We start from the raw sequence: 8,873 nt of genomic DNA on the forward strand, positions 1-8,873 counted from the left end.
AATAAGAAATGTGTTACCTAGTTTCTCTGCTTTGATTGTATTTTTTTAATAGTGATGGTGTTTGACCTACTTGGGTGCAGCTCAATTATTTCATCAATACTAACTACTTCTTACTAAGTACATGTATCAAGTAAATTTGGCCACCAAAGCTAAGTAGATGGAAAGAAATCACCTAACGTTTTTGTTTATGATGAAATTATACCTGTGAGCACGTGATTTTTTGTTTCGCACGACAATCGCTCCAAAAAGAAATAAAGAAATAATAATTGGCCCTGCTGTACAATTTTTGGATTTCTGTGCGGCACCTTGTTGATTTATTTGTGACTTCGGCCCATTTTTATTTATTTACTTTATTAAAACAAAATTCAAAAATATATGTGTCCTGCATAATTCGAACCGTAATCCGGTCGTTAGATAGAAAATCATGAATAGGCATCTTCGTCCGTGATTTTATTTTTGTCTGACTTTACCTGTTTTGAAATATTTTAGTGTGTGTGCAAATAATTGTATTGAGTGTGTATTTAATTTTAATTTGATTTTTTTGGCTTAGTTTTGTTTTAAAATAAATAAGAACAAAAAGAAATAAAAAAAATATAAAAAAAGGACCCTTTCCCTTCCGGACTTGGGCCAATTTTGTTCCCAAAACCCAGGCCTGCCCGGTCCAGACCACCTGATGCCCAGAGAATCCAAACGACGTCGTTTTGGTACAGGTTGATCTGGGCCGTTGATCTCAAATTGATCAACGGCCAAGATCAATTCCCCATAACCCACCAATAAACCCGACCCGTCTCACCCGGACCGACCCCAACCCTTTACCCTTGAAACGACACCGTTCCACTTAAGCTATCAGATCCAGACCGTAGATCTAGATTGATCTAACGGTCGAGATCAATCCACCCATTAACTATATAAGACCATAATCTTACCCTGCCCCCCCCTATCTGAACCCCAGCCTTCGTCTCCAAACAAACAGCCCTAAAACCCTAGCCGCCCCTGCGTACTTTCGCCATGAAAACCGGCGACATGAACGCCGGTGACCTTCCCCTTAACACCCTAGAACGCCCTTGCCATCCTGAACCCAAATCTATCAACCATGTAGTTCGAATCCCTCCCCACCTTCTCGAATCTTCATTTGAAGATTCGAGTCAAAACTCGATCTACTCAGTTTAACCCCAGTTTCATACCAGACACTCCCCAGACCCCCCGTGACCAAACCATACTTGGTTTGGTCCGAATCTGATCAGGGAGGCATGAATCCCAGATCTTGAGTTTTGGAAATTTTGTGTTCCTCCGTCACTGGTTCAACCGAAGAGATTAAGGTCTAATGGACTTTAATCAAAGTGTTTCTCGTCTGAGAAACACTTTGTTTAAAGTCCGTTCAGCCTTAAGAAAGGCCTGACCAAGTCCGAGTTAAGGTTTTGATCTTTTGCGGTTTAAGGTGAGTTTTCTTTCTTTTCTTAGTTGTTCTGGTTCGTTTGATTGTTGTAAGGGTCTGTTCGTTTTATGTTTATGTCCTTGACCTCTATCAACTGTGCTTCAACCACTTTGCCTGAACCTCTGTTTGTTTGTCTAAATCCCCCCTCCTATTCTGATAAGGCATTATGTATTTGTTTGTGCAAGTAGCTGATTTTCGAGTTTGGACTGACTAGTTGACTCCTCGAGTGTATTTCTGCTTAGTCAGTATAATTCGAACCATGTATCGATACTGTTTAAATGTCTGATTTTTGGCTACGATTGTGTATGTTAATGCTAATATAGTCGAGTCGACATGTGTCGTCAATTAGTTTCAACTGTCCGAACAATAACAAATCGATTTGCTTCTGTTGAACATTTGCCTGAATCAATTAAGAACCAAGTCCTGTTACTTATAGTCGTTAATATGATTTCAGAAACCTAAGGCTTGGTCTGTAACTGAAATCTGAGTTGATGGCATGTGCACTTGTGCACAGCATGTGCATTGTGCACAGCCTGTTTTCCTGCATAAAAAGGCTTTTGATTTTAAAAATGGTTTGACAGCATATGCTGTCAGATACATCCTATGCCCATACTTTGCTTTAGTTTAAAGAAGTATTTAAACCTTGTAAAAGTTAAATCTGCCAGGGAATGTTGATGGGGTTTAATATTTAATTAGCTAAAGTTGGAATTGAAAATGGAAGGCACATGGGAGGGGTACTGGGATATTCTGAAAACAGGCTGTTAAAAGAGATAGTGTTGAGGCCTATAAAAGGAGGAGGACCTAGGGGAAATATACGGAGATATACAGAGGGATTAGAGATAGACATATACAGAATTAGAAGGGGGCTGATAGAAGAAGAGGGGAGGAAAAGGGATACCATCTGATATTAGAGTAATACACAGAGAGAGGGAGATTGATAGATACAAAGATTTTGATACACACACACACACACAGATAGAGATTGATAATAAAGGGAGGGGAATACACTGATAGAAGAGGGATTTGATAAGAAAACAGGAAAAGAGAGTTGTCTGAAAACACACGGACAAAAATAGAACAAAGAGAGGCCTAACACAAAAAGGGGAACTGCATTTTTCTCATCTTTTGTCTTGATTCTCAACTGGTCTGGATGTGCCTGTTCCATATTGACTTATCCTGAGTCTTGTTTGAGATTACTGGTTGTGTGAAGTGTCAGTCCAGTTCTGGACCCATTCTGGTTAAAATCTGATTCCATATTGTTGGGAATTTGCTACATTCTGCCATCTTTCATTGGTTCTAAGTTGCATTCTTGCACTGGGTTTTGCTTCTATTTGGTTACCTGCTGTTGCTGCTGCTATTTGGTTTCCTGCTGCTGCTGACCTTTCTGCTTCATTTCTTCTTTGCATTTCAGTATTCAGTGTTCTCCAGGTACACATTTCAGATCCAATTTTGGTGTTAACTGTAACAATTCAAAAGCATGAAATGAAAGGAGTTCTTGAAGAAGATTTAGATGTCTGTTTCGTAATGTTTGTGGTATACTGATTTCTGTTGTATAAATTGATTAGCGTGATTCAGTAATGAAAGATTAGTTAGATAATACTTAATCAAGTTTAGCCTCTTGCATCTTAGTTCATATTTGTTTGCCAGTACAAGATGTAATAGTATAATATATAGAAGGTGTGGATAATTGGCATAGAACTTTCGACTGGTTTCCCATCAAATAATGACATGTATAGGATAGAATATTTCCACCTACACAATAATGTTCTGTGTTATTTTCTTTCCATTTATCAAAACCGTTAGGCAACATATAGGTACATGTTCGAATCCCCATTAGTAACAATGCCTAGCATTCAATTTCCTTAACCTAGTTTAAATAAATCTAGTTAAGTTCGATTCGAGAAAATATTCGGAATAAGTATTGCATTCCATCCACCTCCATATAGCTTCTTTGTGCAACCAAAATATTTCGTAAAGTATGGCGTCTTTTCATTTTTATAAGTGATCAGAAATTGACAAGAATCCAGATTTGGCAAAAGCCTATAATTGAATTAGCATGTACCTTTTCTTCTAGTTTTAGAGACAAATGCATTAGAAATGTAGCCACTTTAGGATATCCTTTCTAAAATAGAGATGAGCCTCGCCAAATAAAAAATGCAAAATTGCGGGGCCCTCAATAAATAATCATGATAATTATTTAGAATTCAGGATAGGCCATTTAATAAATTTCATGGCCTTCAACAAAATAATAACGTGTTAGACTCTTTAGGCGCGGCTTAATTAAATCATATTCTTAAATTCGGGTGCACATTGATGTGACCCAAATCCAAATCTCAACGAAGTCCAAATGTGTCGGCGATCACGGGTGCATTGATTGTGACGTGGTTCGAGATGCATTTTCACGACGTTGCAATTCTATAAAAATAAGTGATAATAATAAAAGCGGTTCAAACTTAATATAAGCACATAAGTCACAACATGTATTTAAATCAGATATTTAGCCATTATAACAATTTAAGCGACCGTGCTAGAACCACGAGATTCGAGGGTGCCTAACACCTTCCCTCGGGTCAACAGAATTCCTTACTTAGAATTTCTGGTTCGCAGACTTCATTTGGAAAAGTCGAAAATCTCCTCGATTTGGGATTCAAGATAAACCGGTGACTTGGGACACCAAAAGCCAAACCTTTCCCAAGTGGCGACTCTGAATTAAATAAATAATCCCATTTCGAATATTGTCACTTAAATTGGAAAAACTCCACCCGCGCACTTAACCCTTCGGGGCCGGGCACGCAAAAAGGTGGTGTGACAGCTCTGGCGACTCTGCGGGGGAATATTACCCAGAACCACTGGTTCAGGGTCCAAGAATTCGAGCTTAGAATAATTGTTATATTTGGCTTTATTATCTGATCTTTATTACATGTTTTGCATAAAAGTGCTAAATGTTGTCTTTTACCGCTTTTGATATTATCTGAACTGTATATAAACTGTGCCGAAACCCTTCTTTTCTTACCTCCGGGGAGAAGCTCGCTGGTCGAGACTCCCTATTCTGTTAGTGTCAATACCTGAAATAAGAAAGAGGTCGGACAAGTTACAAAGCCGGACGATCTCGCGGGTCCCCGGTACGTAGCCCCCTCCTCGACTCGAGTTGTCCGCTCGGGTACACAGTCTAGAACAAATACCAAGGTTTAAACCTAGTATAACGAAACTTCATGCCGGATCCCTAGTAGGAACGCTTATTTGCATCATATTGCATTTGACTTAGGGGACTCAACACAGGGGTTGGGTCCGTCTAGGACAGGCAACCTGAAATGGAAAAGACCATCATGCTGCATTCCTATCTGTGTTGTGCATTTATTTGCTTCGGTTCCGCATGTCGACCGGTTCTTAAAAAAAAGGGAAAATAGCAGCGTAGGGGAGATAATTACTTATTTTTGGAAAATAAAACCAATGTCCAAGTAGTGTCGAAACCTCGTCGGAATTTTTCCAAAAAAAAAAAAAAAATAAGAATAAAACCAAAAGTTGCCTTTTAGTCTGATTTATTAAAAAAAACATATAAAAATTGTTCTTTTCTTTTAAGAAAAAAGAGGGTATTTATTTCAAAAAATAAAAAAAAATGGAAAACTCATAATTCAAAAAATGTGTTGTTTCTTTTGTAGTACCCTTTTATAAATTCGGACTAATAGTCCAAATATTGCAAAAAAAAAAAACAAAAAAAATATATCTTTTTTTAGTATTTATCTTTCTCCAAAAATAATAAAAATACTTATTCTTGATTACTAGGTTTATTTGATTTTCTCTATTCACGATATGACCGAACTACGCGGGTCTGATTCTCACCAAATGTGAGATACGTAGGCAAACCCCATCGGTTCCGGCCCCAATTTTTTTTTAAATTCAAAAAAATATATATTTTTCTTTAGAAAATACAAAAAAAAAAGAAATAAAAAAAATATAAGTTTTCTTTAAAATCAAATAAAAAAAATATATAAAATAAAATAAATAGTCTTCTTCTTTCTGAAGTCTTTCATATGAAAAATGAAATAAGCAGCAACAAAATCAAAAATAATACTCTTTGCTTTCTAGTCTCTTTTTGTAAAATGTCAAAAAAAACAATATTTGAAAAATTAAATTTCAAAATATTAGGATTTTCCTTTAGAAGTGCTTTTGTAAATAAATAAAACTCAGAATTCCACATCATTTTCTTAAAAGTCCCTCTTTCAAAATTTAAAAGGCAACATCATATACATTCTTTCTTCCGTAGAAAAGGTAAAACAAAACAAAAAAAAAATCAACCAAACATATTTTTTTAATTTCCAGAATTCAAGTCAAAAGCAAATAAACTTTTTAGAAGTTTTTCTTTAAAAATAAAACAAGAATCAGAATAAACAAAATTTTCTTTCTTCTTTTAAAGTAGTTCTTTCAAAATCCAAAAAAAAAAATCAAATCTTCTGAGCCCTATGCTAAATGAGCACTTGCTTCTTTATTTTATATATTTGTTTCGAACTACGTAATGATCTGATTCACGTAGGCATCGTGATACGTAGGCAATCCTCATCGGATCCGGTCGCATTTTTTTACTGCAAAATAGAAAAAAATATAATAAAAGAAAAACAAAAAAAAAATGCCGGAATGACGCATGCTCTCGTAGCAAACATATAGTAATCCACTTAACTGTATAGGTGCATCATGCCCAACGTGAGATTAACTATCTGTTATTTGCTGCAAATTAACCGTGCGCTTGTCGATGAGTATATCCAGGGTTTTTTGAAAGACGGTTGGTTTGGTGAAAGTCTGGCCTCGCACCCATACTTCACAAGGTCAAGGGGAAGTGTTCAGCTGCCTGTTGTTAGGACCAGAAGCGGTACTCACACTTACTTCACCAGGTCAAAAGGAAGTGTGGGAATGTCTTCAGAAATTCCATTGCAAACAATCCCTGTTTCTGAGGAGAGTTCGATCTCAGCCGTCCTCACGCCTGAATCCGCAACTGCGGAGGAAAATAGAATCCTACGGCTCCGCATGCTGGAAATGTTGGACGACTGGAATAATGGGAAAGAGCCGCCAAGTGTCATCCCCGGATTCCCTGAATTATTCTCCAGGTCAAGTGGGACTTCAAATGTTCCCATAAATTATCCTGCTACCCCATTCGGGTACCCAGCCACCTCAGCCTTCTCTGCTGGATCGCCTTCTGACCCTCATCCCCGAATGTCAGCCACCGATGCAAGCATGAACATCTTTACTGCATCGCCTTGCCCGATTACGGCACAGCCTGCCACGTACAAGCCAAGCTTTGACTCATCCTCTTTTACATTCCAAGCACCATCGTTCTCAATGGAACCAACTAGATTCGCTACCAGCACTAATCCTCTACCGCCTCAGTGCGAGCTTGCGCCCAGGCAGGATCAGAGCCCCAGGATTGCAGAACAAAATGAGATTGCCAAAAGAATGAGAAGCCTTGAACAAAGTTTGAAGAATATGCAAGGACTGAGCGGACAAAAGAGCGTCTCTTACGCCGACTTGTGCATGTTCCCTCATGTGCACCTGCCAACGGGTTTCAAGACCCCAAAGTTCGAGAAATACGATGGGCACGGTGACCCCATTGCACATCTTAAGAAATACTGCAACCAATTGCGGGGAGCCGGCGGAAAAGAAGAACTGCTAATGGCATATTTTGGGGAAAGTCTAGTAGGGATAGCCTCGGAATGGTATATGGACCAGGAAATGTCTCGATGGCATATATGGGATGATCTTGCCAGAGACTTCGTAGGGCAGTTTCAATATAATATTGACATCGCACCAGACAGAAATGCTTTGTCAAACTTAAAGAAGAAACCCTCGGAAAGTTTCAGAGAATACGCCATCAAATGGCGTGAGCAAGCGTCAAGGGTAAAACCTTCCATGGACGAGATAGAGATGGTCACTACTTTTCTCCAGGCTCAAGAGTCCGACTATTTCCAAAACATGATGTCGGCCATGGGAAAGCCTTTCGCAGAAGCGATTAAGATTGGAGAGATGGTGGAGAACGGTTTGAAAACGGGAAGAATTTTGAGTCAGGCAGCCATAAAGGCAACCTCCCAAGCCGTCCAAAGCGGGTCTGGAGGAATAGCAAGAGGGAAGAAGAAAGAGGAAACATCCATGGTAGTGTCAGAGGTGGGAGAATATCATAATCCCGGGCTTTGTTCTTCGGAAAGAACCTCGCAACATTATTTCCCCCACCAAAATGCGACCTACGCTCCTCAGCCTTACATGGTTATGAGCACCCAGCCTTATATCCAGCGGTCACAACCAGTCAATCGGGGGAAGGCCCCACATCCTAGGAATCAGCCTCCTCACCGAAACCACTACAATCCTCGACCTCCTCAGAATAATTTCCGTCCTCGGGAACCACCCAGGAGACCCAACTACACACCAATCGGTGAACCCTATTCCGCCCTATTCCCTAAGCTTGTCCAAATGAATTAGTTGCGAGCCCATACCACCAAACGGGCAGAACCTGGGATCACCATCATATCAGCGGGGTGTCAGATGTGCGTACCATTCAGGGGTAGAAGGGCACGACACCAACGACTGTTGGACATTGAAACAAGCTGTAGAGAATCTGTTAGACCAAGGAAGATTGTGTTGAGAGACGAAGATATCCCAAATTTGACCAATAATCCGTTGCCCGCCCACGACAACGGGCCGATAGTTGGGATGATTTGTGAAGACGAGGAAGTCGATCTGGCACTGAAAGCCATAATTGCTATTACTGATACAGAAAAGGGACCCAGGGTAACTCCGGAACAAGAAAAAGGAATAAGTGATGTATTCAAGCAGGCCTCCATGGTATGGGGGACGGTCAAAACACCTCGGCCGAACGAGCCAGTGTTTGTCGGACGCATACCACAGGAGCCAAAATACAACAAAGAGGAAGATGATAAGGTGTCCCCGCTCGACGAGAGTGAGGAAATATGTGAGGCAACAAGGGAAAAGCTATGCGAAATGCACATGGTCCAGCCAGGAGAGGGCACTAGCACCGTTGAAGTATCGTACATGGGGCCAAGCACCAAGCTTCAAAACTAGAAGGCTACACCATTCTTGATCAAACGGAAGTCCTAATGAACCTGTCTTGCCACTTTCTCTGCATCACGAGTAACCCCCGAGGGTGACTCAGATGTTTTTCTTCAGTTTCATGTTTTTAATTTCCTGAATGTCGACCTTTTTCCTTATCTTCCCCAAAATGCCAAGAAATGAAATCATGCTTGATTACTCACTTTCTTCTTCTATGTTTTCTTTTGTGTTCTCTTCAATTCTGATAAATGCAGCTTTAAATAACATGACATGTTTGCGGACTTCATGCCCGGATCACGAGAACTCCGATCAGACTTCAAATAATGAGTCAAAATTTGAGATATAAAGAATTTGAAAAGTAGGAACAACTAAAGAAAATTGGTTCATG

This window comes from Nicotiana sylvestris, chromosome 11 (genome assembly GCF_000393655.2).
Source record: "Nicotiana sylvestris chromosome 11, ASM39365v2, whole genome shotgun sequence".
NCBI classification, from domain to species: Eukaryota; Viridiplantae; Streptophyta; class Magnoliopsida; order Solanales; family Solanaceae; genus Nicotiana; species Nicotiana sylvestris.